This window comes from Panthera leo, chromosome E1, assembly GCF_018350215.1.
Source record: "Panthera leo isolate Ple1 chromosome E1, P.leo_Ple1_pat1.1, whole genome shotgun sequence".
Lineage (NCBI taxonomy): Eukaryota > Metazoa > Chordata > Mammalia > Carnivora > Felidae > Panthera > Panthera leo.
In genome coordinates, this window is record NC_056692.1 from 1154086 (window position 1) to 1165000 (window position 10915).

Below are 10915 nucleotides of genomic sequence, written 5' to 3' on the forward strand. Positions count from 1 at the left end.
GAAATCATTGAGAAAATCAAAACCCCGTGTTTCCAAGTGCTCTTCAAACTCACCGCAGTCAAACGGTTACCATAAATCCAGAACGCAGAAGCCATACTTCAAAGGTTTACTGTTCCCCAAATGACAATAATGTCATATTGACCGACTCCTGGGGAGCTCTGGGAGTTTGGAAAAAGCCAGGCAAGCAAGCAAGATCTTTAAGTGAAAAAAAACAAAAACAAAATTGGTGAACTTGACAGTTTTGTTGAAGTTCACCGCATTTTCCCGGTGTCACAGCACGTTTGCAGGCCCTGATGCCTCCGGTGTCGGTAACGGCACCCCCTCCTCCCTGGATCTCGGGCCACCAGACTCCCCCTGCAGCCCCCACCCCCGCCCCCGCCACTGGGGCCACGTTTCTGGAGCACAGATCCAACATTCCTGCCGGAAAGCTCACCGCGGCCTCTGGCGTTTTTCCCGAAAGAGACGACGAGGGTCCTTCAGCTTCTGGGGGCCCCCCACCAGCCTCCGCGGAGGGTAGCAGACGCTGGCCACACCGAGGGTCTGGGAATTGCCATCTAGACCTGCAGTCAGCCGTTCCACAAACGTTCATTAAGTAGCTATCCTGCACCAGACCTTGGAGATGAGGCAGTGTTTACAAACCAACAAAGGGCAGCCAGAAACCCGTGCCCCCCGGTGGAGCTCGTATTCTAGAGCCGGAGATGGGGCGAGTCCGATAAATTAGTGACAGGCCGGACATTAATTTCTGGACGGTGGGAGCCGACCCTCGGGGACGTGGGCCCGGGGTACGGAAGAAGGGGTGTCGCATCCCTACCAGGGAGGCAGACAGGAAGGGACGTGCTGCCCGGCGGGGAGCAGGACGCCCAGCTCGTGCACCGAGTATCTTCCCTCCGAGCCGCCCCTCCCCCCGGGGCCAGCACACCCCTGTTCCCGGGAACGAGCCCGAACCCTGTGCCTCGGTACAAGGCAACGTGCAGCCAGACGTAACAATGAGACTCTTGCAACAGAAATGAGACAGAGGGTCCCCGACGGGTTTCCTAATCACACGAGAGGACTGGCCCAGGGGGAGGTAGGAGGCGTGGAAGTTCCCAGAAGCAGAATCTGAGGACGCGCGTCTGGGAGAGAGCCTGGGCTGGGACCCAGAGGGAAGGACCCAGGAACCCAGCTGGCCCAGAGAGGCAACGGGGCTTGCCTGTGGCTGCACAGCTCGTGAGAAGCACAACTGATGCCAAGTGTGGGTCTTCTGGGGGGCACTGGAGTACGGGGCTTAAGAACATGGGCTTTGGAGGCGGAGAACCCGGGTCCCACACTTCGCCCCGCCTTTTGCCGTCTGTGTGGACGTGTATCCAGCGGTTCTGAGCCTCGGTTCCCTCGCCCGGAGAACGGGGTGGTGCTGAGGAGCCCGGATCCCGGGAAGGTGTGAGTGATAAGGGAGGTGAAGCCTGAGATACGCCTGTTACACGGTCACGTGCATGTGGGTGTCAGGAAAGTCAGCTCTTGTCACTGTCTTGCTGGAGGGTCACATGTCGGCTCCCTTCTCTCTGTCTCTCCATCACTGTCTCTGCGTCTCTGTGTACCTTGCTGTGTTTTCTCTGTGGGTCTGTGCGTGTTGGGTGATGTCTCTCCCTCCCTCCCTCCCTCCCTCCCTCCCTCTCTCTCTCTCTCTCTCTGCCTTCTACGTGTATCTGCTTCTAAATCGTTTGGTCTTTATGTTTGTCTCTCTTGCCTCTTGCTTTCTCTGCATCTGTCTTGTCTCTTCCTCCCTCCACGTCTCTGTATCTCTCTGTCCCCCTCTCTTTCTCCCTCTGTCTCAGTCTCAGTCTGTCCATGTGTCTCTGCCTCTGTGTGTCCGTCTCTGTCTCCTCGAAACCAGGAGTGAGCGGCAGCCCCTCACAGGTCATTACGAGGAGAACACTGAGTAGTCGTTCTTGGCTCGTGCAGGGAGCTTTGCAGGCAAACGGGGAGGAATTCAGAATTAATGGGGTGCCGATTACTTCCGGGGGAGGGAGGAAGGGGGAGACATAAACGAAACAAAAGACAACCTAGCAACAGTTGGGAGCCTCCGCAGGTGGCCACAAAAGCGATCCTACTGAAACCAGACGGTGCCAGTGACAGCGGCCACCGCGGGCGGAGAGGAAGGGGGACAAATGTTAGTGTCACCCAGGAGCCAAGAGGGGCCACTCGGGGGCCCCCGGCGCAGCCCCCAGAACCCCCGTGTTGAGGACTCCGGAGATCCCAGCCTGTGCCCCGCTCTGGACCCCTCTTGAGCGGTTCCCCATAGAAACATTGTCACGGGCACCTGTGATGCAGGTGGACGTGACCCAGATGGGATCCCTGGGCGCCCGGGCAGCAGGGGGGAGCAGACAGACAGCGCTCTGCCACGGGGAGCTCCAGCGCCCGGCACCGCGAGCCCAGAGCATCTGTACCGAAGGCTGCACGGAGCCACGTTTCAGAGGAGGTGACGCGAGCGGGCAGCGTCCAGGGGGATGAAGGGCGGGTACGGGAGGGAAGGGAGGGGGCTGAACGAGCAGGAGGACGTCTCCCAGCAGTGAGAGACACAGGGCGCATGGACGCCCAGACTCCACAGCCGAGGCGGTCCCCCCGAAAGCTACACCGTACGACCCAGGGCCTCCACTCTGGACGACGGACACAGAAGAACAGAAAACAGGGACAAATGGACCCTCGTACGCGATCGCTCGCGGCGGCCAAGAGGTGGAAAACGACCCAAAGGTCCATCAACAGTCAAACGCGGAACACACGATAGGACGCGGACAAGCCCCCACAAAACCGCGCACAAAACATCACATAGTGATGCCACTGATGTCCAGAACAGGCAAACCCGTAGAGGCAGAGAGCAGAGGCGTGCTGGCCGGGCGCTGGGGGGACGAGGAACGGGGTGGGCGGGTGCCCGTGGCCGGGGGGCTTCCTTTCGGGGCACCGAGAAAGTCTTGGACGTCGGAAGAGGTGAAGGTTGCACAGCAGCGTGAACTCACCCCATGGCAACGACTCATACACCTTTGAAGCGGTTAGTACTTGACTTTAGGCGATGCGGTCTTTTTTTTTTTTTAATAAAAAAAAAATTTTTTAACGTTTATTTATTTTTGAGACAGAGAGAGACAGAGCATGAACGGGGGAGGGTCAGAGAGAGGGAGACACAGAATTGGAAGCAGGCTCCAGGCTCTGAGCCATCAGCCCAGAGCCTGACGCGGGGCTCGAACCCACGGACCGCGAGATCGTGACCTGAGCCGAAGTCGGACGCTCAACCGACTGAGCCACCCAGGCGCCCCCAAGCCGATGCGGTCTTTACCTGCGTGAAATAAAGATCATAAGGGAAAATACAAAGGAAAGTAAAGAAGCCGGAGCCGAGGTATAGCCCCCGTGGAAGCTGGGGGAAGGGGGGCGGGACCAGATCGCGGGGGGCCCTTGAGTGACGCTGCCTGCGCCCCGTGGGCGATGGGGGGCTCTCCAGGCCCCGGCCCAGCTCCAGAACCGTTAGCATTAGCTTTTGCGCCCGTTAGGACTGTCTCCCGGGCTCGTGGGCAGGAAGGGCCAGCAGGAGGCCGGCGGGAGCGTTGGAAGGGAGGCTGGGCAGGCGGGAGGCACATCTGAAGGGCAGACTGTCCCACAGGGATGTGGGCTGGACCCAGAAAACCCTCAGGAGCCTCGGGAAGGCGGGACCCCCGAGCTCTGACTCCAGGTCGAGGGAGAGGAGGTCGGGGGCCGGAGGCCCAGGCCGCTCCTCAAGGAGCCGGGGAAGGAAGGGGCCATGGGTGCGGGGCCCCGTTGCGTCGTTAGCGGCTCCCCTGAGGACAGGTGTCCGTCCCCAAGATTTCCATTCCCTCCGGGGCCACCTTCCAGGTCCTGCACTTTAAAGATTGGTTTTAATTCGGCCTGCCTCCATCGGAAGCACTGAACTTCCTCTCCGTCTCGGCCCCTGCTGTCCTTGCTTCTGTCTTACTGACTTCCAGAAAGTCTGCCAGCCACATACGGACTTCGAGGTTTTTTTCACAAAGGAAAAGGCAAAGCGAGCTGTCAGAGGCACGGAGCCCACGCCTCTGGAGAGTTCAGGGCAGAAATGGAGGGTGGGGGTCCGACAGCCTTTGAAGACATTTCTCCGCAACCCCCCCCACCCCCAATCCGGTGCTAATGCTGCGTGTCCCGGCCATCGGACGCTGCTGAAGGCCCCTCGCAGGGCAGGCCACGGTGGAGGGTCGCAGGGATCAGAAACCAGCCAGACCTGCCCACACGCCCCGGGCAGCTGAGTGGGGGTGCCAGACAGAGATACGGGGAGGGGGGCGGGGGTCTCGGGCAGGCTGGCGGTGGCCCTGGAGGCGGTGGACGGAGACAGGACCCGGGGCTCGTCGCCGCCCACGCGAACCCGACCACACGTCCACCCGCCCACCCGCCCACCTCTCAGTCAGTCAGTCTTATACGGAGTCATTTCCACCCATGACTCACCCACTCTGTCTGGTGACGGTGCCTTCACTCGGCCGAAGGCTGTGTTGGAAGATGGAAATGCGTGCAGACAAGAACCAGGGGCCGCGGAGCCTCCGGAGGGGCTGAGCCTGTGGCGGGTTGGGGAGCGCCGAGCCAGCTGAGAGGCTGGGACACTTCAGGACAGAGGCAGGGACGGAGGCCCAGGGGCCCAAGCCGTGGGCCCCCCCCCCCCCAGCTTCACCTGTGCTCACCTCTGAGCCCGCCGCTGGCCAGCGTCAGGGTTCCAGGGACCCGCTGGCTCCGAAGCCGTCCCTGTGTTTCGCCGGTGAGGCCAAGGCGGAGGCGTGGCTGACAGAGCTGTGCCTCAGGGTTGACCTCCGTTTGCTCAAGATTGAACAAGTCAGAAACCAGGGAGGATCCCGGCAGGCCCCCGCTGATCCACTAGTGGCCTCGACAGCCAAGGGGGAACGTCCTCCCTGGAGGAACGTGGTAAGCAGAGAACGGGCGATTCCGGAGCTCCTGGTTTGCCGGGTCGAAATCAGAGCGCACGGCCGCTTGCCTGAGTATCCGGAAAGGAGACCCAGGCACAAGTGTGGGGCATCTGACCTGCAGGATTTGGGCTCAGCGGGCGGGGCCCACCAGGCGGCAGGTCCCCCGCAACCCCCGTGTTGGCTCCCTGGGTGCCAGCGCAGCCCAGGGAGGGAAGCAGAGCCGTGGCCGGAAAAGGAAGCTGCCATCGGTTATGCGACAGGCCCGGGTCATTCAGTGGGTGACCGGTCCGCACGGACACGGAGGCCTCCCACCAGCAAGCTCACTGCTCCAGCCACCGTGTCCTGCGCCTGCCGGGGGCAGGCGGGACTCTGGTGACTGGTCGGGAGCCCGGGGCTGGGAGGGGATGGTCCTTCCCCCCGCCCCCGTGCCAGGAAGGCTTGGGGCCGAGAGCCACATGGGTGGAGGGGCTGAGCCCCAGGACCATTCCTCAAATGGGAACGGATGTCACCCCCCAAAGAAGACGGGGAGGAGCAGAGGCGGAGTCAGGTGCCACAGCAGATGAACGGGAGGATGTGTGCGTGGGCCCAGCCGCCAGCCGTACCCCACAGACGGCCCCGATTAGGGTCCAGAGGGAGCATCGGGGACACGTAGGGGCTTGGACGGAGCCCCTGAACTCACCCGTACCACGTACGACGGCCCAAGAGGGCGCCAGGCAGACAGGAAGGCGCTCCCGGGCCGGCCCCTGTGCCGCCTCTTTGCACAAAGACCAGACGTGCCACCCGCTGACCCCACAGCCAGGGGAGCTGACCGCTGCCGGCCGTCGGGGGAAACAGCCCTCCCCCCAGAAAAGAAGGGTACATGGCCCCCCCAGGCAGTCTGGGCAAAGCCGCAGGAGAAGGTCGCGGCGGAACAAATTCTGGAGGGCAAAAGCGCGCCCGGATCTGTGGGGGCTGGACACGCACTGCAGCGCCCCCCCCCTTTCTTCTTTAATCGCCAGCCTCTAACTCGGGGACAAAATTACAAGCTCGTCGACAATGGTCAGTGATTTAGCGGCGAGAGCGCGGCCCTGATGGAGAGCAGGAGAAGCTGACGTTGCTTTTCGACTTCCCGCCGAGGTCCAGCCAGGAAATTACCTGCTTCTGCAGAGCGGGCACGCGGGGGCCGGGCTCGCCGACGAGCGTGCACTTGGCCGAGTTAACAGGCAGAGAAAGCTGCTCCGCATTTGCGATTTGCTGCTAATTGATGAGGGCCCTGGGGCACTGGGGGGAGCCGCTCTGTCTCCCCTTAGAGGCGACGGAAGTTTCCAGACCCCTCTGGCTGGGCCCAGGATCGATCCCACAGCCTCCAGAGGGGCTGAACCTGTGGGTGGGGGAGGGGAGCGCTGAGCCAGCTGAGAGACTGGGACACTTCAGGACAGAGGCAGGGACCGAGGCCCAGGGGCCCAACCGCGGGGGCCCCCCAGCTTCACCTGTGCTCACCTCTGAGCCCGCCGCTGGCCGGCGTCAGGGATCCAGGGACCCGCTGGCTCCGAGGCCACACGTGCGTTTCACCACTGTCGGCAGAGGCCTGACGGACAGAGCTGTGCTGTGGTGTAGACACTTCTTTTTTTCTCCCCCCCCAAACAAATGTTCCACTTAAAACGCAGCTGACGCCGACCTAAGCAGCTAGTTCATGCTTTTTAGCGAAGCCGACGGCTTTGTGCACGCGTGTTTCCCCTTTCCGGTGGCGGGTCCCGCGTGTTAACGCCACACAGTGGCTGGCGGGGGAGGAAGAAAGACGTAGAAACTCGGTTACAGTAGACAAAACAGCTTATGGTCCTACGTTCAGGGGGATTCATGGACAAGAGCCGTGGACACCTCCCCCCTGGCCCCCGTAGCTGCCTGGGGGTCAGGGGTCAGGGGTCGGTGTGGAGCCCGGGTCTTGGGCTTGGATGGAACCAGAGCTCAGGGGGTGGTCGGGGTCAGCCGCCAGTGGGGGCCGGTGGGAGGGGAGTCTGCGTCCACAGTGGGGGGCCGAGTTGTCCCCCACCCCCCCGGGCGGGGGACTCAGGCCTGTCCCTCCCACATTTACCACGGCACCTGCCCCCCTCTGTGCCCCCAGAAGTACCCCCTCCTGGGTGTTTCTCATTTCTTGCTGTATCTTCCCTGACCCCAGACGCAAGAGGCCTTTGAGGAGGGGCCTCTCCAACCCCCGGGGCAGAGGCTCAGACTGCTTGCAGTCATCTCCAGGGAGTGGCTGGTGTCCCTCAGGATGGAGATGCCCCCTTCCAGGCCCTGCAGCCCTGAGCACAGGCTCCCGGCAGCACCCCTGCCCCACCGTGTGCCTCATCAAAGCACAGGTGACATCTGTGCCCAGAGCAGCTGTCACACCGGAGGCGGGTCAGCTCAGCTCCGATGTAAGTGACGGGCTCGTCCCACACCACTCACACGGTGGTCTTCCCGGGAGGCTCCAGGGACTCTTCCCAAGCAGACGGGTGCCAGGGAGGAGCTGACACCTGGCTCAGCATCGTCCACACGGCTGGTGACGAGTCCTGCCTTGGGGTGGCCAGCCCAGAAGTGAGTGGGACGCTGTGCATCCCGGCCCCGCGCCCCCCATTAGAAAGACCAGCCCTCCGGGCGCCTGGGTCAGAGGGGCCCCGGGGACATGGGACTCGGTGCTAAAACTGGGACAGCCTCAGGCAAAGCGGGATGGCCGGTCACCCCGGATTCCTGGGAACGCTGGCTGGTCTGGTCTGGGAGCCAATGTCATCCCGATCCGCTCAACCCCGAGCTGCAGACAGGGACACAGAGACTGGCCACATACGGCCGCTCCCTCGCTCCTCTGGTCCTGACGTGAGAGCGTGCCGCGCGGCCTCCCGGAGCCGCCCGCCGCGCTGACCTCCTCCCCTCGCCCCCCATCACCCTCCAGCCACCGCCCCACCCGAGATCACCGCCCAACAATTTCCCGGCACTCGAATCCTTACCTCAGCGTCTGCTTCTGGAGGGACGCAACCCAAGGCGGTGTTTTTGCACAAAAGCCGTAAGAATTTGTCAGTTACACCCGATAAATATTTTGAGGTGCCTCCTGGGTGCCAAGTACCCCGCCAGAGAGACCACCTCTGACCTCATCAAGTTGACAGTCTGGAAGAAATAAAAAGTCTTCTGTGCAAGTTACTAGAAACAGCCACTGTTCCCTTTCTGCAGATGCGTGGGATTCCGGTCTTATTTTATTATGGTAATAACATTATGGTAATAATTCCATAGACACATACACGTACGGTCACTGAGCCTGTGCCTCGCGCCCGGCTGCGTACTTTTGCATCCAGGTTTTTTCCTCATAAAGTTACAAGTGTTTTTCTACGTATCTTGTCTTTAAAAACATGAGCTTTAGGGGCGCCTGGGTGGCTCAGTCGGTTAAGCATCTGACTTCAGCTCGGGTCATGATCTCAGGGTTCGAGCCCCACGTCGGGCTCTGTGCTGACAGCTCGGAGCCTGGAGCCTGCTTCGGATTCTGTGTCTCCCTCTGTCTGCTCCTCCCCTGTTCGTGCTCTTACTCTGTCTCTCAAAAATAAAGATTAAAAAATTTAACAGAATTTAACACCATGAGGTTTAACGGCTGTGGAGTATTGCCTCGTTTATGCGACGGTTCCCCAATCGTGTCCAGTGTCCCTTGATTACAGATAAACGCCGTGATTGACTCGAAAGAGATTCTCGGCGTGCGGTGATATAATCATAATAGCATTTTAGAAAAATACCCTGGCAGCTCTGTGGAGCCCCGAGACCAGCTGGAGCCCAGGGAACATTCTGGGTGTGGCAGCTGACGAGGCTGAACCCAGCAGCCGGTGGTGCGGACGAGGCAGGTGGGGAAGTGGGCTTGCAGAGAGGGCTGGACACCCCAAGGGGCAGCTCTGCGTCCTTACAGCCTCTTGTGTCTAATTTAGAGCTGTCGGGCTCTTTCGCCGTCCCCGCAGCCTCCTGACTTGGCCGCTTAGCCGTCTGTCCCTTCGGGGAGAAGCCGGTCTTGTCCTCCAGAGTCCCTGTCAGGTCTAGGACCGGTCTGGACATGTCCAGACCTCCTTCAAGAGAAGTAATGCTGGGGACATAGTTACGCCTCTTAAACTGGCCTTCAGATGACAGAAGTGATAGAAAGCCTGCCACTCTGGGTACCCGTGTGAGTAAGGGTCATCCAAGGGAACCTGGCGGGTGGGGTGGACAGAACAGGTCACTTGAGCAGGACAGGGCTTCCTCGCTCATTGGACCCAAGACACGTCAATCATCTCTGCTCTGCCAACAGGTCGAGATCTGGAGGCTGCCCTGGGAGGCAGCCCCAGGAATGTGGAGAGGGGGGCTCCTGGGGGCTGCTAGCCGACAAGGAGACTCCAGGGTGGTGGGAAGGGGTCAGGAAAGAGCAGGTGTCCCCCCTTCAGAGAGTCCTGGGGACTGGAGAGGGCACGGAGCCAACGGTGAGCGAGGCTGAGTACAGCAGACCCGGAGGAGGGGAGGCCCTCCCGGACAGAGGCGGGGAGCCGAAGGGGTTTGCCCAGACCGGGAAGTTGGGGTCCGGTGGGAGGGGGCTGAGGTCCAGAGCGGCCCGGGGCACCACTCCCCTGCTGGGCCCTGGTGCTGCCGTGGTGCCGTGGTGACGACACAGCACCGTCCCCCCCCCCCCAACCTGCCACACGCTCATACGTGGCGGGGACACGGGCGCGTGACCTCCCCTCCCTGTCTCGCAACCGTCCCGTGAAGCGGGCACCGTGGTGGTTCCCATTTCACAGGCACGCAAGCCGAGGCTCCGGGATGTTATCAGCCAGGTCCGCAGGTGGTGGGTGAGGGGCCAGAACGTGAGGCAGACGCAGCTAAGCCCGGGGTCCCCCCTGCCTTCGACCGGACGGTGCCTGTGCCTCTCGGCCAGAGGCAAGCCCTTCCCGCCGGGACGGTCGTCAACATGGGGACACGTTCTTGGTTGTCAGCACTGGGGGGCGGGGCGGGGGGCCCCGGGGAGACCGCCAGACATCACGTCTCGGCGACACCCCCCTCACAACCTTGGGCCAGGCCCGAGATGTCAGCCGTGCCGATGCGCACGAGCCGCGGGTCGGCGTGGGTGCCACGGACCCAGGACGGCAGGGGCGCGGGGCCCCTGCGACCCTCAGGCCGCCTGAGCAGTGAGGCCGGGGGCAGTCCCGGCTGAAGACGCACAGGGAGGGCAGAGACGGATAATTGCCCCGACGCCAGGCACACGGGGCCCGCGGGAGGCGAGGTGGGGGGGCCCAGACCGGGGCCCCCCAAGCCCGGCCCCCAGGACGTCGGTCCCCAGCCGCAGATCCCACGGCTCCTTGAAGGATCCAAACGCAAACAGTTCTTAGAGCCTGCTCTCCCGGACAGCGCTGAGCCAATATTTGCTTTAGCAAATGGCTGGGCTGTTCATCTTGTCTGCCTTGGGGCTTTGTCGTCCTCCCGGGAAATGGCTGGGACTCTGAGTCGGGGAGGCCGACACCTGGAGGGCGGCGTCTCCCCCGAGGCCCGATGCGCGGGAAAGCGGGCTCCGTGACCGAGAGGCGACAGCAGAGGGACGTGGGGGCGACGTTAGCTGTGGCCCCACTGTGCGCACCATCGTCATCTCCTTCCCGACAGCCCCGAGAGGAGCGGGACTGTCCCATTTTGCAGAGAAGAAAACTCCCACCGGGAGAAGTTAGGCGACTTTGCGGAGGCAGCACAGCCGTAAGGGTCGATGATGGGATTTGAACGCCCGTGCGCACCTGACCTAAAGCCCCTGCACGTGGGGCACCCGGCATCAGCACTGCCACGGAGTCAGCACCCTCTCCCCGGATGGCACAGAGAATGGCACCGTGTCAGCACCCTCCCCCGCCCCCCCGGATGGCACAGAGAAGGGTCATGCAGGACAGAGAGCGGAGCCGGTCAGCAGAAAGCTCTACAGACCTTGATTCCATCAGGGATCTTGTGTCGCAAGTCAAGGAACCAACAGACTGGCCTAAACAATCTGAGGATTGATT